The 26,186-nt window shown below is 38.2% G+C and overlaps 1 protein-coding gene and 1 non-coding gene across 2 annotated transcripts in view; one reads left to right on the top strand and one right to left on the bottom strand.

Annotated features, from left to right (window-relative positions):
• The window catches only part of RABEP1 (rabaptin, RAB GTPase binding effector protein 1), a 105,330-nt gene that overhangs the window by 4,359 nt on the left and 74,785 nt on the right, over positions 1-26,186 (top strand). The gene's annotated exons all lie outside the window — the stretch shown is intronic.
• Positions 21,404-21,538, bottom strand: LOC136139572 (small nucleolar RNA SNORA70). The gene has a single exon (XR_010657093.1). It is a non-coding gene; the product is annotated as a small nucleolar RNA SNORA70 (small nucleolar RNA).

The raw sequence follows: 26,186 nt of genomic DNA, 5'->3' as shown, positions 1-26,186 counted from the left end.
AGACTTGAAGGTGATAGAAGAGGTAATATGAGGATATCTGGAGGAAGAGTGTTCCAGACATAGGGATCAATTCTTGCAAATGCTTTAGGGAAGGAATGTGTGTGGCATGTTTGAGGGATGGCATGGAGGTCAGTGTGGCTAGAATGAAATTATTGGGGCAGTGGGTGGAAGGAAGTGGGAGAGGAAGGGAGAAGAGAGTAGTAGAATATGAGGTGAAAGGTAATGGGGTGGTGGCAGGTCTTCTGGGCTCTAGAAGCATTGCAAAGATTGGCTTTCACTATGGGGAATCATTAAAAATGTTTTGAGGAGAGGAGTGATGTGATCTGACATAACATTAAAAAAAAAAAAAAACCACTCTGGTTGGTAGATTGGCAGTAGAGTAAAGGAAGGCAAGGGAGGCATTAATCCAGGAAAGAGATGATGAGGCTGAGACCAGGGTGCATTGGTGGAGGTTATATTTCGAAGGCATGGCCAACAGGATTTGGATTAGGTATGGGATGCAAAAGAGAGAGGTAGTCAAGGATCATTAGGAGGTTTTTGGGCTGAGCAGCTGTGAGAGGTACACAATGCTGTAATTGAGGAATTTGACCCATTTAGTTAGTCCAGGAAAGGTTTCTGAGGAAGTGGTCCTAGAGCTGAGATCCAGTGGATGAGCAGGAGTCCCTTTTTGGAAGAAGCAGGATGAGTAAGATGACTGAAGAAAGGTCAGTGTGCCTGGGTAGAGATGATGAGAGGGTCAAATAGGTATAGGCTGGCCTGAGTGGGCTTTAGTGTTAGAGCTCCAAGGGAAGCCACTCAACGGTTTTAATCAAGTAGGTAAAATGATGGCTTTTTAATTTGTACTTTCCTGATAGTAATTATATATATTTATTTTTTCTTTTGTTGTGCAGAAAGCTTTAATTTTTATGTAGACCTGATCACTTTTTAAAAAAATATTTATTTTTATTTGGTTGTTCCAGGTCTTAGCTGTGGCATGTGGGCTCCTTAGTTGCAGCTCATGGGCTCCTTAGTTGTGGCATGCATATGGGATCTAGTTCCTCGGCCAGGGATTGAACCCGGGCCCCCTGCATTGGGAGCATGGAGTCTTAACCACTGTGCCACCAGGGAAGTCCTTTGACCATTTTAAAAAATTAATGGTTTCTGGGTTCTTAGGAAGACCTCTTTTTATTAAAAAAACAAAAAACAACCAAAAAAACCCCAGCAACAATGAAAACATCTCATTTTCACCACTTTCATAGTTTCATCTCATATATTTAGTACTTTAGACCATCTGGAATTTATTTTTAAATTTAACAGGTAAAGTTTAATATAAAGAATTATTAACTAAACAGGAGATTACCTAAGAGAAAAAAAAAAAACCCTAAAGAATACAGGAATAGTAGATACAGGGAGCAGCTACTGCCTCAAGGCTAAGGCAGAGCACCTAGGGAAGGAACAAATCTTCAAGAGGCTGCTCCCAGAACTGAAATCCAGACTTTGTTGGAGAGGGTACAGCTGTGGCCCTCTGAAGGGCAGTGATCATTGAGGGACCACGTCTGTAGAACTTCCTGGAAAGCTGCTTTCTGGCTTGCTGGGGGAAGCTGCCTGCATCGGAATTTATTTTTGATGTGATATAGTGTTCTAACTTTATTTTTCTTCCAAGTGGATAAAGCCAATTTAAAAAAAAAAAAATTTATTTTATTTATTTATTTTTGGCCATGTTGGGTCTTCGTTGCTGCGCACGGGTTTTCTCTGGTTGAGGCGAGTGGGGGCTACTCTTCGTTGCGGTGCGCGGGCTCCTCATTGAGGTGGCTTCTCGTTGTGGAAAACGGGCTCTAGGCACTCCGGCTTCAGTAGTTGTGGCTCGCGGGCTCTAGAGCGCAGGCTCAGTAGTTGTGGTGTACGGGCTTAGTTCCTCCGCGGCATGTGGGATCTTCCCGGATCAGAGCTCGAACCCGTGTCCCCTGCATTGGCAGGTGGATTCTTAGCCACTGTGCCACCAGGGAAGCCCAAGCCAATTGTTTTAATACCATTTATTCAATAATCCATATATTTGGTTTGTTTATTATTACTTGATAAATCTCCCAACTACTAAACTTGATCAGAAACACAAAAGCCCTGAGCTTACCCCACAGTCTGACTAACACAGTCTCACTAACACAGACTAACTAACACAGTCTGTCCCAGCACACAGTAGCCTGGGATTGTGTAATAATCCTTTAATTTGTATGTCTTACCTGACTACCTGTGGATGGAACTGCCTTTGACTCTTAAGGGCTCTGATTTCTAAAATATCTTGAGTACATCATATACTAGGTTTTTATTCAGTGAAATTTCATGTGCTCTTTTTGTGTAATCAGTCATTACATTGAGTTTAGTCTTCATAGGAATATTTAGTAAACAATTCTGTTTATTTTTGTGTAGGACAGCTGTGCCAGGTAATGTGGAAGGGCTGTGGAAATGAACGAGATATAGTTCTGATTTCAGGAATTTTATGATCTAGTGGAGGGAATGGGCCTTAGGCACACTAATGTGAAATGAGCAGGTGCCTAGTGATAGTAGATAGTTCTCTGTTGGATCACAGGAGAAACTTACTACAAGTAGAACAGGGAGAGCTATGAAGGAAGGTGCCTTTGTTCAGTTTTCTCATTAGATACTTGAATCTCTTCCAAGTGGTAGACTAATTTCTGTTTGAATGCCTCTGGAGAGAGAAGGAACTCACGACATCCTAGTTTTGACTAGTTCTAATGTTTTGGTTATCCTTTAATTAACTGGAAATTTGCCTCACCATTACTTTTACTCACTGCAGAAGTATTTAACCTATAGAGAGTAGTAGATATAGAGACATATCCCTGAAAAGAATCTTAAAGACTAGAGAGATTTTAGAGATCTCTAAAATTTTAGAGATCATTTTAGAGATGATCATTTAGAGATCATTTTAGAGATGAGGAAATTAAGGACTAAAGAAGCAGAAGTGACGTGCATTGTAGCAGAGCCAAAAGTAGAATTTAGTAGTGGAGTGGGGTTGTCACCTGTCTTCTGGTTACTGCTTCTGTTTATGTAGAATGAACTTTCTCTAGCTGCGTCATTATGACATTGCTAAAAAGGAATTATAGAATGGATGTAACTTGATTACAGTCAGAACGCATGAGACTTTTTCTTTTTTTAAAATATTTATTGGGCATTCCCTGGTGGCACAGTGGTTGGGAGTCCGCCTGCCGATGCAGGGGACACGGGTTCGTGCCCCGGTCCGGGAGGATCCCACATGCCGCAGAGCGGCTGGACCCGTGAGCCATGGCCGCTGAGCCTGCGTGTCCGGAGCCTGTGCTCCGCAACGGGAGAAGCCACAACAGTGAGAGGCCCGCATACAGCAAAAAAAAAAAAAAAAAAAAAAATTTATTTACTTATTTGGCTGTGCTGGGTGTTCGTTGCGGCACGTGGGATCTTGGTTGCCGCATGTGGGATTTTTTAGTTGTGGCATGTGGGCTCTTAGTTGTGGCATGCGGGATCCAATTCCATGACCAGTGATCGAATCGTGGCCCCCTGCATTGGGAGCTTGGAGTCTTAACCACTGGACCACCAGGGAGGTCCTGAGACTTCCTTGATAATTATTTATTTTTCAATAATTGTAGATGCTGGAGGAACTGCCCCTGAGAAGGGAGAACCTGAAGTTATCAAGGAGAAAATACATATGGACTAGATCTCTGAGGAATTAAGAGCAGATAAGACACATCAAGAGCTTGAGTGTCAGGAGGAGAGACAGGGATCTCATCCTCCAAAACAGAAGGGAAAAAGGAAAGGATGTGTGAGAAAGAAAGGTAGAGAAAACTCTTGAGGTAGAAGAGAAACTGACTAAATATAAGTGTAGTCTCCATTCTTTTATTCATTTATTCAACATATATGATTTGAGTATGAACTACGAACAGGGTAGACAAGGTGCCTGTCCTCATGGAAGTTGTTGTTTTGCAACCTTTATTACAGATGAGATTGTTTATACTTGGCTGGGTTCCTCATCTTAAGCACAGAACACAGAAAATAATTTGGCTATGTTCCCAGTTATCCTAAAGGTGATATAACCAGTACCATTTTAGATGCACAGGAGAGAAGTTAATTCATTATGTACATTGAATACCTTGGGCATTAGGATTTAACTCTGTCATGGAACCTGGGTTGAGAAAGGCTGTTAGAATAAGTACAGGGTATGATTGGGTCCTTATTGTGGGAAGTCCAATGGGGTGGGGGTGGGGGAACCATGATGTGGGTTACTATTCCATTGGTTAAGTGTATGAAAAATCAATACAAACTTGATAGTTACCATTTAGTCCCAAATTGATGTCTACTTGATTGCTTTCTCTAAGCTCCTGCTATATTTATTATTTATAAATAAACTGCTGCTGCCCACCTGGCCTCCCTCCTCCGCCGCCATCTAGATCTTATATTCCCAGCTTTCTTAGCGACTATGGAATAGGGTCTACCTGACACTACTTCTGTCTTTCATTTTATTGTGAACCTAGTAAGCCTCAGTAGACAGTTACAGAAGGGCCATTAACAGGTTAGATCCATCTCTATTGCAAAAATTTGTTCTGCATTTACTCCTGACAGATGAAATCCAGTCTTCCTAGAGCATGGCCACTTTTTGTGGTAACTGTATTAGTAAATTGTTAACTTTGTTGGGCTGAAATCACTTCCCTACAACTTCTACACCATGGTTCTGGCCTCGTGAATGAGTCAAAATTAGTCTATTTTCTCTTCCACACAAAGGGTCTTCAGATATTTAAAGAGCTTGCTTCCATCTTGGCAGTTCCTCATGTGAGGGTTCTGTACCCTCTCCATTCTTTGCAGCTTGTTTTGCTTGGCTAGCCAGATGTTCTAATACCATGTAGTTTGCTAGTGCTCTTCCTAAAATGGTGTCCCTAATATTGGTGGAATATTCCAGACATGGAATCTATGTGACTCGTGCAACAAACAGCAAAGATGTTCTTTTTTGATCAAAACTCTCAACGCTTTTTGATGTATGCTAACGTTCCCTCAAATTTGTTTTATTTCTCTGTATCATATGAGTTCTTAATAAAATGGAAGCTGTGATTTATTGAGGTGTTCTATGCCTTGCACTGTGTTGTGTATTTTTTTAAATTAGAGTAGTTTTATTTTCATAGCAAAATTGAACAGAAAGTACAGAGAGTTTCCTTATACCCCCTCCCTGTCAGACTCCCCGAACATCAACATTCCACACCAGTGTGGTACATTTTTAAACAATCGATGAACCTGCACATCATTATCGTCGAAAGTCCATCACTTACATTAGTGTTCACTCTTGGTGTTGTACATTCTGTGGGTTTGGACAAACATGCAATGCATCTATCCATTGACCATTGTAATATCATATAGAACAGTTTCACTGCCTTAGAAATGCCGTGTTCTACCTCCTCATCCCTCTTTTCCCCTGAATGCTTGGTAAACACTGATCTTTTTACTGTCTCCATGGTTTCTCCCTTTTCCAGAATGTTATATAGTTGGAATCATACAGCTATGTAGCCTTTTTCATATTGGCTTCTTTCACTTAGTAATATACATTTAAGATTTCTTCATGTCTTTTTGTGGCTTGGTAGCCCATTTCTTTTTTTAGTACTGATTAATATTTCATTGTCTAGATGTACCAGTTATTCAGTTATTGAAGGACCTCATGATTGCTTCCAAGTTTTAGTAGTTATGAGTAAATTACTATAATGCAGATTTCTGTGTGGATCTAAGTTTTCCACTCATTTGGCTAAATATTAAGGAGTGTGATTGCTGGATTATATGGTAAGAGTATGTTGAAGTGGCTGTACCATTTTGCATTCCCACCAGCCACAAATGAGCATTCCTGTTGTTCCACTTTTTCCAGCATTCGGCAAGTGTCTGTGTTTTGGATTTTAGCCATTAGAGTAGATGTGTAGTGGTATCTCATTGTTTTAATTTGCAGTTCCCTAAAGACAGATGATGTTGAGGTTATTCACTATCTGTATATCTTCTTTTGTGAGGTGTCTGTTCAGAATTTTTGCTTAACTTTTAATGAGGTTGTTAATTTTCTTATTGTTCAGTTTTAAGAGTGCATTGTATATTTTGGATAACTGGACTTTATCAGATATGTCTTTTGCAAGTATTTTCTCCAAATCTGTGGCTTGTCTTTGCCCTTGACAGTGTTTTTCACAAACAGAAGTTTTAAATTTAATGAAATCCAACTTATAATTATTTCTTTCATAGATCATGCCTTTGGTGCAGTATCTAAAAAGTCATTGCCATAACCCAAGGTCATCTAGATTTTCTACTACGTTTCACTTTAGGAGTTTCATAGTTTTGCATTTTACATTTAGGTCTGTGACTCATTTTGAGTTTTTTTTTTGTAAAGGGTGTAAAGTCTGTAGCTAGATTTTTTTCTTTCATTTTTGCATGTGGATATCCAGTTGTTCCAGCACCATCATTTGTTGAAAAGACTGTCATTTCTCCATTGTATTGCCTGTCCTTCTTTGTCACAGATCAGTCTACTATATTCGTGGATCTATTCCTAGGCTCACCGTTCTGTTCCATTTATATATTTGTGTATTCTTTCATGGATGTGATTTTTAAATTTCTTAATTAAAAGATTTTTTGTGTCAAAAATAACAAATGTTTGTCAAAAATTTATAAGTGTATAATATGAAGGGAAAAGTCCATATAAGCTCATAAGCTCACCCCTCAGAGATAAACACTGATAAGGGTCTGGTAGATATTTTTCTGGTTTTTTAAAAAGAAATGTGTATTCTGATGATTTAAAAGTGGAATCCTGCTATATATGCTCTTCTCAACCTTCCTTTTTCTTTACTTTGTTTTTGATATAGATAATGTCATCATTTTTGAAATAGATCATTTTTGTGGCTGTGTAATACAGATACACTATAATTTTTTAAAGTAAGTCCCCATTGATGAATATTTGTGCCGTTATTATAAAACTTCAGCTAATATCCTTGTACCTGTCTTCACAGGCTCATGTGAGTGTTTTTGTGTTATAAGTTCCTTGAACCAAAATCACTGAGTCAAAGAATATGAACGTTTAAAAATTTAATGGCAGGACTTCTCTGGTGGTCCAGTGGCTAAGACTCCACTCTCCCAGTGTAGGGGGTCTGGCTTCGATACCTGCTCAGGGAACTAGATCCTGCATGCATGCCTCAACCAAGAGTCCAAATGCCATAACTAAAGATCTCGTGTGCTGCAACTAAGACCCGCCGCAGCCAAAATAAATAAGTAAACATTTAAAAATTTAATGGCAAATGTCAAATTCTTTTTCAGAAAGGTTGGACAATTTACAGGCTCACCATCAGGGTATAAGAGAACTTATAGCTCCTTGATTTAAGAAATTATTTGCATATGGGGAAGTTGACCTCTTTATCATGTGTGTAGCAAATGTAGCAAAAATTTCCCCCATTTTGTTTTTTAATTTTGAGATGTTTTGGCATATGGGTTTTATCAGTTTTTTCCTTAATGGCTTCTAGGTTTCCTTCTACCTCTTTGTCTATGTTACCTTCTAGTATTTACTTGTAAATGTTTGATCCCTTTGGAATTTATTTTGATGTAAAGGCTGAGATAGGAATCTAGCTTTTACTACTGTTTATTTTCAAATGGCTAGCCAGATATTATTGCACCATGTAGTGATTAATCCATTTTTCTCAATTGACTTTGAAATGCCACCATTTATTATATGCTAAATATCCAGGAATACCTGAGTCCGTTTCTGAATAATATTGTGTTTGATTGATTTATCTGTTCTGGTGTTATACCCATAGTTAAAATGACTTTTTTCCCTACTTTCTAATGTTTTAGTATTTTAAAGAGCCAGGAACCCTTCATTATTTATTTTCTAGAATTTTCCTGAACTATTCTTAGGTATTTACTCATTCAGATAAAATTTGGAATGATCACATTAAGTCTGCCCACCATGCTCCCCTCTACTGCACCCTTCCCCCTGCCAAAAAAAAGACCTTAAAAAAACCCTCATTGATTTAGTTATAAACTAAGGAGAAAGGTGTATCTTTAACAAGCATCTTTAGAGTGCCATAAAGCACTTTAAGTGCATTAATTATTTAATCCTCTGAATTCTTTAAGGTTGGTATTATCCCTATTTCACAATGAGGAAATGAAAGTTTAGTAAATTGCTCAGGATCCAGGTTCCCATGACTATTTAAATTCCACCCACTATCTCTCAGGTTAGTTTTATTTAAGTAAACTCTCAGATCATTAAAAAAGGGGCAAAGTTAAAACAAAAACCCAAGTTGTGTGTGTGTGTGTGTGCTTTTTAAACCATAAAGTACAAAGAAAGTATAAAGAAAACTGGACTTAAAATTCTATCCTTTGGAATATTTTGTCATTTTCGTGTATTTCTGGCCATGTTTTATATCAACAAATAAAATTTTTAACCAGTTGATCATATTGCACATGTGGTTTTGTATTCTGCTATTTTTATTTTAATTATGATGTAAAATATTTCTGTGTTGTAAGCTTTTCAAAAAACGTTGGTTTTAAAAGTCTAATTTATCATATATTTGTTATACATTAAGTTATAAAAATAATTATTTTCCTATTACTGCCTATTTGATTATTTGTAAGATCTTGCTATTAGTAAATAATTCTACAGGAGACATCTTTGGACATTAGTCTTTGATGTCATCTTTGATTATTTCCCAGAGAGTTCTGGATCAAAAAATATGAGGTTTTGATATATTTATATATTGCTAAATTGCTTTCCAGATATCTCGTTCTAGTTTACATTTCTACCATTAGTGCTAATGTCTTTTAGTGTCACCTCACCCTTGTTAACATTAAGTATAGACTTAATTATTACCAGTAGCATAGGCAAAGTGGTATCTTATTGCTGTTTTAAGTTTCTAAATGCAACCTATAACAGCAATAAGATACCATTTTGGTGGGTGTGATTAGGCTTTAAAAAATGTATTGACCATTTGTTTTCTTTGTGCATTGCCTCTTCATGTCCTTTGCCATTTTCTTATTAATTTATAAATATCTTTATTTCATGGACATTGGCCTTTGTCTTTTATTTGTTACAGATATTGTCCAAGTTTATTCTTTCTCTTATTGCTAATGCATGGTATAGAGAAGCCTAAGAATTCTTTTGAACAAACTTGATAATGCTTTGATACCTTCAAAGACCTGCTTTATCTCAGTATCAATTAGATATCCACTTATACTTTATTCGTTTTTTTCTGAAATTGTTGGCCTTTTTTTTTTTTCAATATCATTTGAATTTTTAAGTTGTTTCTGTATGAGCTGTTTGTCAGGTTAGGACTTCCACATCTTTTATTAAGTCATTCGTTTTCTGTAAGCAGTTATTTTATAATTTTAGATAAAGTTAATACTACCTATTGTAAACAATTTAGAAAATGCAGAAAAGCCTAAAAAAATTACCCAAAGATAATATCCATTCACTTATTGATATGTTATCTTTCCAGGGTTTTTATATGTATATTAATTATTTATTTTTTATTTTTTGGGTTGCATTGGGTCTTAGCTGCAGCATGCGGGATCTTCGTTGAGGTATGCGGGATCTTTCGTTGCAGCATGCAGGCTTCTCTAGTTGTGGCGTGTGGGTTTTCTCTTCTCTAGTTGTGCGTGGGCTCTCTAGCATGTGGGCTCTGTAGTTTGTGGCACATGGGCTCTCTAGCGAAGGTGTGTGAGCTCAGTAGTTGTGGCACGTGAGCTTAGTTGCCCCACGGTGTGTGGGATCCTAGCTCCCCGACCAGGGATTGAACTCACGTCCCCTGCATTGGAAGGTGGATTCTTTACCACTGGGCCACCAGGGAAGTCACTATATGTATATTAAAATATATGAAAAAAACTCTTTTAAAAGTTCAATGAAAATTCTAATATTTTTATAGGGTGTTGTTTCCACTTAAATTAAGTAATGTTATTGTTAATGACTGCATAGTAATCCATTGTATGGATTCCATAACATGATTAACTAGGTCTCTCTTGGTATATATTTAAATTTTTTTTCCCATTGCAGTTAACACTGTAGTAAACATCCTGCTACATATATCTCTAAATATTTATGCAAATACTTATCTTAATAACCTTTGAAACAACTAATAAGGATTTATGTACATTTAAATTTTGATACTTCTGATATATATACATTTTGATGTATTCTTTTGTATCAGGAATACCTCTCGTAGCAATTGGAAATCCAATCCCTAGTGGCTTAAACAAGTAAAGGGTTTTTTTGTGTGTAACAAGTTTAGAAGTAAAGCATTCCAAGGTTGGTTCAGTTGTTCAAGGATGTCCAAGTTCCTTCTATTTTTTTTCTTTCTTTTTAAAAAATATTTATTTATTTGGCTGCGCTGGGTCTTAGTTGCAGCATGTGGGATCTTTAGTTGTGTCACACAGGATCTTTAGTTGTGGCATGCGGATCTAGTTCCCTGACCAGGGCTCAAACCTGGGCGCCCTGCATTGGGAGCACAGTCTTAACTGCTGGATCACCAGGGAAGTCCTCCTTCTATTTTCTGTTTTCCTCCAGTGTGAGCCTGTTTGCTCACATCTTTATTATTTTTTACTTGCAGATTCACTTCTGATTTCATCTTGGGAGTATTTATTCCTTTAAATCTTTTAGTGTTTTTTTTTCTTTTTTCTTTTAGTATTTTCTTAGTTCTCTTTGTTGGGTTTTCTGTTTTAGGCACATGGATCATCCATATATTGGGCATTCTTTGTTTCTCATAGCTGTTTGCTTTTTCATTGCTTTACTTTTTTTCCTTTTCTTTGTAATTCATTGAGATTATTTCAGGTCTTTTTGATCTCTAACAGAATTGATTAATGGATTTCCTAATGTTGGGACAGATTTTGTATACCTGAGGTAAACTCAGCTTGTTTGTGATGGATTGTTCTGGTATGTATCTAGATTAGGTTTGCTAATGTTTTAACTTTTTTTTTTTTTGCAAAATTACATTCATAACTGAGATTGGCCTATAGTTTTACATTTTGGTACTACCTTGAGTTTTGGTGCCTTGATTATACTAGTCTAGTAAAATAAATTTGGAGACATTCCATCTTTTATTATGCTGAAGACAGTTTAAATAGCATAGGATATATTTATTCCTTGTAGATTTGATAGAATTTGTTACGGTCTCTTTCGAAAAGGTTTCATCTTGAAACTTGTATAGATACCTCATAATTTGGGGGGTCATTTTTCTGTTGTTAGACATTTGCTTGTTTCTGACGTTTTGGAATTCTGATGCTTTAAAGAAGTCAACATTCTTGTAATTAAATCTTTTTTTTTTTTGGCTGTGTTGGGTCTTCGTTGCTGCACGTGGGCTTTCTCTAGTTGCGGTGAGCAGGGGCTACTCTTTCACTGAGGTGCACAGGTTTCTCATTTGTGGTGCTTTCTCTTGTTGCGGAGCATGGGCTCTGGGGGTGTGAGTTTCAGTAGTTGCAGCATGTGGGCTTAGTTGCTCTGTGGCATGTGGGATCTTCCTGGACCAGGGATCGATCCCGTGTCCCCTGCATTGGCAGGCGGATTCTTAACCACAGCGCCACCAGGGAGTTCCTGCAATTAAATCTTCATGCATACTCATCATTATTACTTCTTTAGGATATATTTTTGGCAGTGAAATTGCTTTGTTGAAAAGTATACAGAATTTTAAGACTTTTGCTGTCGATTACTACATAGTTATCTGTCTTGAAACATACCCTGGATTTGTTTTAATCAGGTATGGTAAGGGGACAGAATTTTAGGATTAGAAGGGACTTTTTTTTTTAATTGAAGTATAGTTGATTTACAGTGTTGTGTCAATTTCTGCTATACAGCAAAGTGATTCATATATATATATTCTTTTTCATATTCTTTCCCATTATGGTTTTTTAAAAAATATTTATTTATTTATTTGGTTGCATTGGGTCTTAGTTGTGGTAGGCGGGCTCTTTAGTTGTGGCTCGCCAGCTCCTTAGTTGCCACACATGGGCTCCTTAGCTGTGGCATGCGAACTCTTAGTTGTGGCATGCGTATGGGATCTAGTTCCCTGACCAGGGATCAAACCCGGGCCCCTGCATTGGGAGCACAGAGTCTTAACCATTGTGCCACCAGGGAAGTCCCCCATTATGGTTTATCACAGGATATTGAATATAGTTCCTTGTACTCTACAGTGGGACCTTGTTGTTTATCAGTTCTATATATGATAGTTTGCATCTGCTAACCCCAAACTCCCAATCCATGCATCTCCCACCCTGCTTCCCCTTGGCAACCACAAGTCTGTCCTCTATGTCTGTGAGTCTGTTTCTGTTTCATAGGTAAGTTCATTTGTGTCATGTTTTAGATTCCATGTGTAAGTGATATCATATGGTATTTGTCTTTCTCTTTCTGACTTAACTTCACTTAGCATGATAATCTATAGTTGCATCCATGTTGCTGCAAATAGCATTATTTCATTTTTGTTAATGGCTGAGTAGTATTCCATTGTATATGTACCACATCTTGGTCCATTCATCTGTTGATGGACATTTAGGTTGTTTCCATGCCTTGGCTATTGTGAAAAGTGCTGCTATGAGCATAGGGGTGTATGTATTTTTTTGAATTTTAGTTTTGTCTGGATATATGCCCAGGAGTGGGATTGCTGGATCATATGAAAGCTTTGTTTTTATTTAATTAATTAATTTATCTATTTTATTTTTGGGTCTTTGTTGCTGCACGTGGGCTTTCTTTAGTGGCAGTGAGTGGGCTTCTCATTGCAGTGGCTTGTTGCGGAGCACAGGCTCTAGGCTCACAGCCTTCGGTAGTTGTGGCATGCGGGCTCAGTAGTTGTGGCTTGTGGGCTCTAGAGCGCAGTCTCAGTAGTTGTGGCACATGGGCTTAGTTGCTCCACGGCATATGGGATCTTCCTGGACCAGGGCTTGAACCCATGACCCCTACATTGGCGGGCGGATTCTTAACCACTGCGCCACCAGGGAAGCCCCTGATGTTTTTAGTTTTTTGAGGAACCTCCATACTGTTTTCCGTAGTGGCCGCACCAACTTACATTCCCCCCAACAGTAGGAGGGTTCCCTTTTCTCCACACCCTCTCCAGCATTTGTTATTTGTAGACTTTTTAATGATGGCTATTCTGACCAGTGTGAGATGGTACCTCATTGTAGGTTTGATTCGTGTTTCTCTAATAATTAGTGATGTTGAGCATATTTTCATGTGCCTTTTGGCCATCTGTATGTCTTCTTTGGAGAAATAACTATTTAGTTCTTTTGCCCATTTTTCGATTGGGTTGTTCGTTTTTTGTTGTTGAGTTGCATGAGCTGTTTGTATATTTTGGAAACTAAGCCCTTGTCAGTTGTATTGTTTGCAAATATTTACTCCCATTCCATAGGTTGTCTTTTCGTTTTGTTTATGGATTCCTTTTGGAAGGGACTTTTTACCTGTCTTCTAGTGTGTCACTTTGTATCTGAAGTTCTCAACCCTTCCTATCAGTTTATAACAGATTTCTTACCTTTGTCACTATTGACATTTTGCACTGTATTATTCTTTGTTGTGTATGACTGTCCTGTACATTGTAGGATGTTAAATAAGCAGCATCTTTGGCCCCTACCCACTAGATGCCAGTACCCTTACCCACGCACCCCCGCCCCCCGACCCCACCCCCGGTTGTGACAACCAAAAATGTCTCCAGACATTGCCAAATATCCTCTGGGAAGCAAAATCACCTCCAGTTGAGAACCACTGGTTTATAACAAAATGCTTTAGAATGCACTGTTACCATTCTGATAAAGTTATACAAATGACTTAAAAAAAACAAACCCTAACAGTATAATGCCTTTTGTGTGAAGGACAAGAACTTATAATTAAGTATATATATTTCAACATGTAAATTAACGTGTAACTAAATAAAAGAGCCACCCCTAGAAGGTGGTATTACACTTGTTTATAAGTCCTATATTAATCACTATTAAATACTTACAGTCACAGGGAAATCTTTCTAGGCCATGGCAGGTCAGTGTTTGAACCCAGCTCTGCCACTTCCTAGCGGTGCAACAATAGGCATTTTACTTAATTTCTCAGAATGTTTTCTCACCTATAACTGGGGATGGTATGCCTATTTTATGGTTTGTTTTGAAAATTTAATGAGCCAGTGTATAAAATAACTTGCCTAAGAGCTATATGTAAATTATATAATCCTTGCTACAACCCTAGAAGGTAGTACTATTCTAGTCCCCATTTTTACAGGTAGAGAGAAGGAACCAGTTTATAAGTGGCAGAGCGGGGATTCAAGCATTAATTCCAGAGCCTGTGCTTTCAACTATTATGCTGTACGGCTTCCCATATAATACCTGATGAATAGGGGATACTTAACTGTTAGCTCCTGTTATTTAATTCTTTTTTCTAGCTTTGAGAGACACCCCCTCACCCTCCTCCCCATGTCATTAACATCAGTGCTCTCTCCTGGAAATTTTTTTACCTACTGGTTTCTCATTTCCCCTTCAGGGACATATAATTAATCTTCTTCATCCACACTTAGGATAACTATTTATCAAAATTCTGATGCCTTTCTATGTATGACTTTGATATTTCTGAAAGGCTCATAAATAATGCATTCAACTTCCCTTATAAATAAAATGCTTGTCTTTTTATTATTTATTTATGAAGAACTTCTTTTCTGATAAATAACTTCTAATATCAGCTGTATGGTTATATTGTAGCCTTTTTATAACACAAGTGTAGGGAGATAAGAAATTACATCTACATTTTAGGTTTTCCATGTTACAATGAAGGACAGTATGTACATAGGGAATTTGATTTGTTTTACAGTATAATCAAACATGGTTCCAAGAGGTATCATATGTTGTGTTAGGCTTGACTTGTTCCTATGTAAACGATAAAAAAAAAAAATCTTCGAAAAAAAATCTTCAGAATATTCTGAGCAAATTTTCATTTTATATTAAAGGAATTTGGTAACCAGAAGTAATTAAATTTTTAATTAATAGTTCTCCACTGTGAATTGTATGTGTGAATATGTATAATGCCCCTTTATATGGAATGGTGGAGGGATGGTTTTACGGGTACATTATTTTTCAGCTGATTTAGACTTAAGCCCTCAAACACAGAAATGGTAAGACTTTAAAAAAAAAAAAGCAAACTTAGTCTTTTATATGGAATTTTTTAAACACTTGAAAAGTAAAGAGTTTAGTATGTAGACCCACCACCCTCTCTCTGTGTATGATGATTACCAATGCATGGCGGGTCTTGTTTCACCTATAGCCCTCCCCACCTTCCCTCCTGGATTTTTTTTGTTGTTGTTTTTTTGTTTTTTAATTAATTAATTTATTTACTTTTGGCTGCATTGGGTCTTCGTTACTGCACGTGGGCTTTCTCTAGTTGGTTGAGCAGGGGCTACTCTTCATTGCGGTGCACGGGCTTCTCATTGCGGTGGCTTCTCTTGTTGTGGAGCACGGGCTCTAGGCGTGCGGGCTTCAGTAGTTGTGGCTTGCGGGCTCCAGTAGTTGTGGCTTGTGGGCTCTAGAGCGCAGTCTCAGTAGTTGTGGCACATGGGCTTAGTTGCTCCACGGCATGTGGGATCTTCCTGGACCAGGGCTTGAACCCATGACCCCTACATTGGCGGGCGGATTCTTAACCACTGCACCACCAGGGAAGCCCCTGATGTTTTTAGTTTTTTGAGGAACCTCCATACTGTTTTCCGTAGTGGCCGCACCAACTTACATTCCCCCCAACAGTAGGAGGGTTCCCTTTTCTCCACACCCTCTCCAGCATTTGTTATTTGTAGACTTTTTAATGATGGCTATTCTGACCAGTGTGAGATGGTACCTCATTGTAGGTTTGATTCGTGTTTCTCTAATAATTAGTGATGTTGAGCATATTTTCATGTGCCTTTTGGCCATCTGTATGTCTTCTTTGGAGAAATAACTATTTAGTTCTTTTGCCCATTTTTCGATTGGGTTGTTCGTTTTTTGTTGTTGAGTTGCATGAGCTGTTTGTATATTTTGGAAACTAAGCCCTTGTCAGTTGTATTGTTTGCAAATATTTACTCCCATTCCATAGGTTGTCTTTTCGTTTTGTTTATGGATTCCTTTTGGAAGGGACTTTTTACCTGTCTTCTAGTGTGTCACTTTGTATCTGAAGTTCTCAACCCTTCCTATCAGTTTATAACAGATTTCTTACCTTTGTCACTATTGACATTTTGCACTGTATTATTCTTTGTTGTGTATGACTGTCCTGTACATTGTAGGATGTTAAATAAGCAGCATCTTTGGCCCCTACCCACTAGATGCCAGTACCCTTACCCACGCACCCCCGCCCCCCGACCCCACCCCCGGTTGTGACAACCAAAAATGTCTCCAGACATTGCCAAATATCCTCTGGGAAGCAAAATCACCTCCAGTTGAGAACCACTGGTTTATAACAAAATGCTTTAGAATGCACTGTTACCATTCTGATAAAGTTATACAAATGACTTAAAAAAAACAAACCCTAACAGTATAATGCCTTTTGTGTGAAGGACAAGAACTTATAATTAAGTATATATATTTCAACATGTAAATTAACGTGTAACTAAATAAAAGAGCCACCCCTAGAAGGTGGTATTACACTTGTTTATAAGTCCTATATTAATCACTATTAAATACTTACAGTCACAGGGAAATCTTTCTAGGCCATGGCAGGTCAGTGTTTGAACCCAGCTCTGCCACTTCCTAGCGGTGCAACAATAGGCATTTTACTTAATTTCTCAGAATGTTTTCTCACCTATAACTGGGGATGGTATGCCTATTTTATGGTTTGTTTTGAAAATTTAATGAGCCAGTGTATAAAATAACTTGCCTAAGAGCTATATGTAAATTATATAATCCTTGCTACAACCCTAGAAGGTAGTACTATTCTAGTCCCCATTTTTACAGGTAGAGAGAAGGAACCAGTTTATAAGTGGCAGAGCGGGGATTCAAGCATTAATTCCAGAGCCTGTGCTTTCAACTATTATGCTGTACGGCTTCCCATATAATACCTGATGAATAGGGGATACTTAACTGTTAGCTCCTGTTATTTAATTCTTTTTTCTAGCTTTGAGAGACACCCCCTCACCCTCCTCCCCATGTCATTAACATCAGTGCTCTCTCCTGGAAATTTTTTTACCTACTGGTTTCTCATTTCCCCTTCAGGGACATATAATTAATCTTCTTCATCCACACTTAGGATAACTATTTATCAAAATTCTGATGCCTTTCTATGTATGACTTTGATATTTCTGAAAGGCTCATAAATAATGCATTCAACTTCCCTTATAAATAAAATAAAATGCTTGTCTTTTTATTATTTATTTATGAAGAACTTCTTTTCTGATAAATAACTTCTAATATCAGCTGTATGGTTATATTGTAGCCTTTTTATAACACAAGTGTAGGGAGATAAGAAATTACATCTACATTTTAGGTTTTCCATGTTACAATGAAGGACAGTATGTACATAGGGAATTTGATTTGTTTTACAGTATAATCAAACATGGTTCCAAGAGGTATCATATGTTGTGTTAGGCTTGACTTGTTCCTATGTAAACGATAAAAAAAAAAAATCTTCGAAAAAAAATCTTCAGAATATTCTGAGCAAATTTTCATTTTATATTAAAGGAATTTGGTAACCAGAAGTAATTAAATTTTTAATTAATAGTTCTCCACTGTGAATTGTATGTGTGAATATGTATAATGCCCCTTTATATGGAATGGTGGAGGGATGGTTTTACGGGTACATTATTTTTCAGCTGATTTAGACTTAAGCCCTCAAACACAGAAATGGTAAGACTTTAAAAAAAAAAAAGCAAACTTAGTCTTTTATATGGAATTTTTTAAACACTTGAAAAGTAAAGAGTTTAGTATGTAGACCCACCACCCTCTCTCTGTGTATGATGATTACCAATGCATGGCGGGTCTTGTTTCACCTATAGCCCTCCCCACCTTCCCTCCTGGATTTTTTTTGTTGTTGTTTTTTTGTTTTTTAATTAATTAATTTATTTACTTTTGGCTGCATTGGGTCTTCGTTACTGCACGTGGGCTTTCTCTAGTTGGTTGAGCAGGGGCTACTCTTCATTGCGGTGCACGGGCTTCTCATTGCGGTGGCTTCTCTTGTTGTGGAGCACGGGCTCTAGGCGTGCGGGCTTCAGTAGTTGTGGCTTGCGGGCTCCAGTAGTTGTGGCTTACAGGCTTAGCTGCTCTGTGGCATGTGGAATCTTCCCAGACCAGGGATTGAACACGGGTCCCCTCCATTGCAGTGGTTAAGAATCTGCCTGCCAATGGAGGGGACCCGTGTTCAATCTCTGGTCCGGGAAGATCTGTGGCACGTGGGACACGGCTCCTCTCCATTGGCAGGCAGATTCTTAACCACTGTACCACCAGGGAGGTCCCCCCTCCTGGATTTTTTAATAGCAAAACTCAGACATTAGATGATTTCATTTGGAAACATTTTAGTATGTATGTAAACATAAAATGCAATACTACTATATCACCTAAAAACAGTAACTAATTCTTTAGTGTTTCTGAATATCTAGTCAGTGTTGAAATTTCCTCAGTTGTCTCAACTTAAAAAAAAAAAACTGTTCAAATCAGGATCCAAAATAAAAGCTATCCTTAAGATTGGTTGGTGTGTCCTGTTTTTTTCCCTTACAATTTGTCTGTTGAAGAAATCCACCCTGTAGATTGTTCACACCTGGAATTTCCTAATTGCATCCATGTTGTGTTGGTCTCCATATTCTTGTGCCTTCTGTGTTTGCTCTAAATTGGTAGTTTGATCTAAAGTAGTGATTAGGTCCAGGTTTTTGTTTGTTTGAAATATGGTTTTATGTGTTATATTTTTTTGTGGTTTGTTTTGCTTTTTAAAAGAATATTTCAAAGTGGTAGAGTGTACCTCTATCAGGAGGCTCATAATGTCTGGTTGTCTCTTTGAGATGTTAGGACTGTTGATCATTGCCTAGATTTCTCCATTCATTAGGATTTGTAAAATAGCAAGTTATTAGCTGGAATAGTTCTGTAAAGAAAAATTCTCCTTGTATATTTTGCTACCTTATGGTGTAGGAAATGGAGAATAAATGCTTACTACTTTTCTCTTTGGTTACCAGTTTTCAAAATAATGACTTGGTTGTCTAGAACCCTTCAAAGGTAACTAATCAGGGGTTTTTTTTCCTTCGTATATCATCAAGAACACATGGATTTAAATAATGTATATGTTTTGGGCTTCCCTGGTGGCGCAGTGGTTGAGAGTCCGCCTGCCGATGCAGGGGACACGGGTTCGTGCCCCGGTCCGGGAAGATCCCATATGCCACGGAGCGGCTGGGCCCGTGAGCCATGGCCGCTGAGCCTGCGCATCCGGAGCCTGTGCTCCGCAACGGGAGAGGCCACAACAGTGAGAGGCCCGCGTACAGCAAAAAAAAAAAAAAAATGTATATGTTTTACTTCATTGTAGTTACTGATTATATTAGTTTACTATGGCTGCTCCAACAAATTACCATAACTGGGTGGCTTAAAACAACAGAAGTTTATTCTCTCACAGTTGAGGAGGCCAGACGTCCAGAATCAGTATCACTGGGCTGAAATCAAGTGTCAGCAGGTTTGTACTCCTTCCAGAGGTTCTAGGGGAGCATCTGTTCCTTGCCTCTTCCTGCTTCTGGTGGCTGCTGGCATTCCTTGGCTTCCTCACTCCAGTTTCTGCTTCTGTTATCACATTACATAGTCCTCTTTGTGTCTGCTGAGGAACTGCTGTTTCTTATAAGGGTAGATATGATTGCATTTATGGCCCACTGGATAGTCCAGGATAAACTACTCTTTTCAAGATCCTTAACTTAATTATATCTTTTACCGTATAAGGTAATATTTATACGTTTGGTGATTAGGAAATTAATACATCTGAGGGGAAGGGTTGGTTCAGCCTACCACACTGACGCTCAGATTATCTCATCTTTGGCCATTAAATCCTTTAAGTCGACTCCTTTGTTACAAAGGGAAGTCGTTTGATAAAACCCCAGTAGGTGCCAAGATGTTCCAGGTTTATCTTGTATACTTCCTGCCCCAGGCCGGGAATCAGAGTTTTTTCCAAGGAACCCTGTTACTTTTTGTGGGAAACAGTATTTAGAGACCACATTCTAGGTGCTAGGGGCATAGCATGTATTTTTCTTAGCAATTTTTCTGAAATAAATTACACTTTTACCTTGTTTTCTTAAACAGAGTACACTGGATATCACTGAATCTTTTATCAATGACTTAGTATGAACATTAGTTTTGGGACCAAGCTATATACTGGTGACTTCCCCAGTGCTGCTGAATTTTTTAAAATTAGGTTTGTTTGCTTTTACTTTAAATGTAACCAAATTCCAGTTCAGTTTTAGTCATTGTTTTATTTTTTATTTTTTCTCTGTGACCCAGTCATCCAGTCTGTGGGATTTGTTTCTCACCTATGGGGCTTTTCAACGAACTGCACTAATCTCTAAACTCTGCTTTCTCTATATCCTTTGTTCTCTGACTCTAAGCAAAACTAAGTTTGTTAGGAGATAAAATTGGATCTTATAGAGTATAATAGTAAGTCAGATGGGAAGGGAAGTCTACTCAGGTAAGCATTCGAATGCATGAGGTTTTCATTTCTATTAAGCTTGAAGGCTCTTTTGGAGGTGGAGCAGTGTGGTGGGGATGGTGTGTGGAGGGCTAGTTGCTCTTTGATGCGTGGTGAACAGTGCCAGACCTCTGGTAACAGCTTTAGTAAAGGTATTTATTTATTTGAATTTGTAAACGATTCAGAGTTTAGCCAATAGCTTTAAAAAAAAACTTTATTTTAAAATGGTTTTAGACTTATGGAAAAGTTGGAAAGATAGGACAGACTTTTCATATACTGCACATCCAGGATCCCTTGTTAAAAACATGATGTATTAGTATAGTACATTTGTCAAAATTAATGAACTAATATTGACACATTACTCTTAACTGAAGTCCCTGCTTTATTCAGATTTCCTTAGCTTTTTCTTTTTTGGCAGAAAAGTAGAATTTATTCGTGGGCGTGAGTAAGGAGGGGACAGTGCCAAGGCTCTCGAGTCCAGGGCCCGCTATTTGTCCAGGGGCCACGATTAGGGGTGTATTTGACCCCACAGCCATCTGGGATGAGCCACTTTTCTGCCACCATATTTTCAAATTCATCTGTATTAAACTTAGTAAATCCCCACTTCTTGGAGATGTGGATCTTCTGGCAGCCAGAGCACTTCAGCTTGGCCCTGCGTAGGGCCTCAGTCACATGCTCCTTGTTCTGCAGCTTGGTGTGGGTGGACATTATGACTTGGCCTATGTGGACCCTGGCCACTGTGCCCTGGGGCTTTCCAAAGGCACCATGCATACCTGTCTGGAGCCTAGATTGGGGACAGCACACCAGTCACGAACGTTCACTGGAAAGGGCTGTTTCCAGGATCTCTTAGGGCAACCCATACAGGCAACAGGCTGCATACATTACGGAGGAGGCTGCTGTTTGCAGCCATTGCACACCGGGCCCCCACGGAGAAAAGAGCATGGTTGGCTTAATTGGCTGCAAAGCCTTAGTTTTTTCTTAACAAACTTTTTCTGTTTCTAGATACTATCTAGACACCACATTACATTTAGTCGCCATGTGTACTTTGGCTCCTCTGGACTGTGACAGTTTCTCTGACTTTTTGATGACCTAGTCAGTTTTAAGAAGCACTGATCCAGTATTTTTAGACTGTCCGTCAGTTGGGATCTGGCTGATGTTTTTCTCATGTATAGACTGGGATTGTGGGTTTTGGGGAGAAGACCACACAGGTAAAGTGCCACTTTTGTTGCATCATATCAAGGATGCATACTATCAGCGTGGCTTATCAGTGTTATCTGTGTTGATGCTAGCCTTGATCACCCCTGCTGGGTAGTGTTTGTTACAGTTTCAAGAAACTGAAGTTTCTTTCCCTCCCTCCCTGGCCTTTCCATACTGGTATCCTTCGGAAGGAAGTCAGTATGTGCCTCCACGTACTGTCATGAAATAAATCAACAGGGTTGATTATAAGCAGATTTTCTAGAGTTTTTTCTATCTTCTAACCAATGTTAACCTTTGTGGATTTTTTCTTTTAATCAGTGTCTAGCATTCTATGAGCAGTTTTTAAGAGAATGGTGATGGGAGTGACAATATGGTATGTTTCACTTAGTGTTTTTTGTTGCAAACAAAACATTTTGTCTGGTTTAAGCATAAAAGGAATTTTTGAGAAGATGTGAAGTAGTTTACAGAGTCATTGAGAAAGCAGGGAGACATAGATTGTAGGCCATTGGTTCTCAAACTCTAGCATGCATCTCAAGAGCTTATTAAAGCACATTTCTGGGCCCCACACCCAGAATTTCTGAATCAAGACGGTCTGGGATGGGGTCTGAGAATTTGCACTTTTAACATGTTCCCAGGTGATAGTGATTCTTTGGTCTCAGAAGCACACTTTGAGAATCACTGCTGTCTCTGGCTAAAAGCTGCCACAGAACTGGCCTGACAGGAAAGACTGTTTTCTCTGGTGCCGAGGAGCATATGAAGCTCCATTTTAATACAGTTGCTATTGCTACTTTCACTGATGGTGTTTCTGCTTCAGGAACTGGACTAACCACTGGGAAGCTACTGAAAGCCTTACAGCAGCAAGAATGGAACCTTGTTTCTTTACACTGCTCAATTCTGAACTGAAGTTGCATTTGTGTGTGTCTGATTGGAGAGCCTTAGGTGACATGCTTGCATTCTGGTTTCAAGCGAGAGTGGGAATTTGTGTTTGAATTCTGTTTTGGAGAGCTGAAACTCATAAAATGGAATGTCTTTAAATGTAGAAAGACTAAAAAATGATGGGGCAGCCATGGATATGACAGTTGTCTACTACAGCAGTGCTCTGCAAGGGGAGAAAGAACTTGCGCCAGAATGTAAATTAGTGTACTGCTTCCTTCATCAGAAAATGTCCGATGAACCGAGCAATGTGCTTAGGGTCTTAGTTGATTTTATGTTCTTACACAAACTCCTTATCTTATTAGACCAGTAACAGTCTGCATACTATAGTAGAGTAACACTGTGCTAACTGTAAAAGCACAGGGGAGAAGGGAATCTAGTGTTTTAAGATGACTGATCTTAGTGTATAAGTTGGCCCTGAAGTATGGTGATACTTGAAGCAGGCTGGCAAATTGGGAAAAATGGAGAGTGTAAGAAAAATAGAGGTAAAACTGAGAGCTCAAAATATACAGGGTATCACCCCCCACCATAAGCTCTCTAGAACAGTGCTGTCCAGTAGAGATGTAATGTGAGCCAAAGGGTGTAACTTAAGTTTTTTCTAGCAGCCACATTCAAAAAGTAAAAAAAATCAAAACAAACACTTCCAAATAGAGAAACAGGTGAAATAAATTAAAAAAAACAACAGCTTTATTGAGATTTAATTCATATAGCAAAATAATTTTAATTAAATTAAAACCATTAAAACCATTTAATTTAATTAAAACCATTAATTAATTAGTGGTTTTAACTCAAAACCACTAATCTTTTAGTTGCTATGGATTTTCCTTCTCTGGACATTACATATAAATGGAATCATACAATATGTAGCCTTTGGTGTCTGGCTTCTTTCACTTAACATAATGTTTTCAAGGCTCATCCATCTTGTAACTTGTCAGTACTTCATTCCTTTTTTGGACATATAATAGTCCGTTGTCTGAATATACCAAATTTTGTTTATCCATTCATCAGTTGATTGACATTTGGGTTTCCTTTTTTTAGCTATTATGAATAATGCTTCTCTGAACATTTGTGTATAACTTTCTGTGGAGATTAATAATGTATTTTATTTACCCAGTATATTCCAGATGTTACAGTTTCTACATGTGATCACTATAGAAAGTATTAATGAGATAATAAAATTTTTTTTGTGCTAAAGTCTTCAAAATTCCATATATATTTCATACTTAACACGTATCTTAATTTAGATAGCCACATTTCAGGTGTTCAGTAGACTCATGTAGCTAGTGGCTACCATATTGGAAAGACAAGAAGTAACTCATTGGGACTTACGTGCAAAGTGGGGAAAGTCGCAGTTTCCCCTGTGTCAGAGATGTTTGCTTGCTGGCTCCTAGACAGATATGCATTACTGTCTTGCTCCCTTTGCCTTTGATTGTTCCCAGTTGAATACTCTTCTGTCCTTTGCTTCTTTAGATCTTTGCTATCTTTTAAAATCCTGACTTAAGTTCCTCTTCATCAGTGGGTTTTAGTTATTCCAGCTCACTTTTTCATTTACTTATTTATTTAGTAAATGTTTATTGAACACCTTCCATGTGCTAGCCACAGTTCTAGGTGTTAGAAATGTAGCAACGAGCAGAATACATAAAGTCTCAGTTTTCACTGAGGGTCTGCTTGAGTATGGAGCAATATTTAAACAGTCAGATATTTAGAGAAATAACTTCAGATAGTGATAAGTGCTATGAGGATAATAAAACTGGCTATGAGGATAGCATTTAGGCTGTTACCAAGCACTAATTTATTCTTGTGATTGTAAACACATACCACAATAAAGCTGATTAAAAAATAATTTATGCTAAAATTTACTAGTTTTAACTATATAGATTCATGAGTTTTCACAAACCTATATAGTTTGTAACCATCACCATAATTGTTTTATAGAACGTTTTACCCCAGAAAGTTCTTTCATGACACTTTGTGGTTAAATTCCTCCCCCCACTTCTGGGCAAATGCTGATCTGCTTTCTGTCATTATAGTTTTGCCTTTTCTAGAATTTCATATAAGTGGGATCATACTTTTTGTATCTGATTTCTTTCACTGAGCATGATGTTATTGAGATTTAGCCATGTTGTGTGATTAGTAATGCATTCCTTTTTGTTGCTGTCTAATATTCCATTGTATGGATACACTATTATTGGTCCATTTATAGTGGGCATTTGGGTTATTTCCAATTTTTGGCTATTATAAGTAAAGCTGCTGCGAGCATTTGTGTACAAATCTTTGTGTGGAAATATCTTTTCATTTGTTGGATTTCGGTATCATATGGTAGGTGTGTGTTTGTAAGGAACAGCCAAACTGTTTTCCAAAGTGGTGGTACTATTTTGCATTCCCACCAGCAACCTTACTGACAGTTGGTTAATTCAAGCACAAAGTAAGGATTAAATGCAACTTCACTGATAGTGAATTCTCAGAGTTCCAAGCCAGGTCCTGAAGTGGCATGATGTAGTTCTACTTGTGAATGCCAGTAGAGTTAACAGGCATTCAGTTATTCAGAAAACTGAATTCTTTTGGCTGTTTCCTTAAGTAAGCCTTCTTTAAGTTTTAAACTTAAGATATTTAAGTTTTGAATAGCTTTCTTTGTCTTGTAAGTGGGGCTCTAAAATATTTAAATATCCAATATTATCTGATAATAATATAAGCAGACTGATATCTGCTTATCAGTCCAGTGAGAGTCATGCTTTTTCTTTTTTTTGTCCAGTTTTTTTTTGTTTAATTTTTATTGGAGTATAGTTGCTTTACAATGTTGTGTTAGTGTCTGCTGTACAGCAAAGTGAATCAGCTATACATATACATATATCCCCTCTTTTTTGGATTTCCTTCCCATTTAGGTCACCACAGAGCATTGAGTAGAACTTCCTGTGCTATACAGTAGGTTCTCATTAGTTATCTATTTTTTTTTTTTTTGCGGTATGCGGGCCTCTCACTCTTGTGGCCTCTCCCGTGTGGAGCACAGGCTCCGGACGCGCAGGCTCAGCGGCCATGGCTCACGGGCCCAGCTGCTCCACGGCATGTGGGATCTTCCCGGACTGGGGCACGAACCCTCATCCCCTGCATCGGCAGGCAGACTCTCAACCACTGCGCCACCAGGGAAGCGCCAGTTATCTATTTTATACATAGTATCAATAGTGTATATATGTCAATCCCAGTCTTCCAATTCATCCCAGACCCCCTGCCCTTCCCCTTTGTATGCATATGTTTATTCTCTACCTCTGTGTCTCTATTTCTGCTTTGCAAATAAGATCATCTATACCATTTTTCTAGATACCACATATGTGTTAATATACGATATTTGTTTTTCTGACTGACTTCACTCTGTATGACAGTCTCTAGGTTCATCCATGTCTCTGCAAATGACACAATCATGCTTTTTCATCTGGCTTGGCATTTGGTATTTGAAATAGTTGAGAAGTAGAATAATACCAGTTTG

This window comes from Phocoena phocoena, chromosome 19 (assembly GCF_963924675.1).
Source record: "Phocoena phocoena chromosome 19, mPhoPho1.1, whole genome shotgun sequence".
In the NCBI taxonomy this organism is placed as follows: domain Eukaryota; kingdom Metazoa; phylum Chordata; class Mammalia; order Artiodactyla; family Phocoenidae; genus Phocoena; species Phocoena phocoena.
The sequence above is the reverse complement of the archived record's forward strand: the minus strand, read 5'-3'. Positions and strand labels throughout refer to the sequence as shown.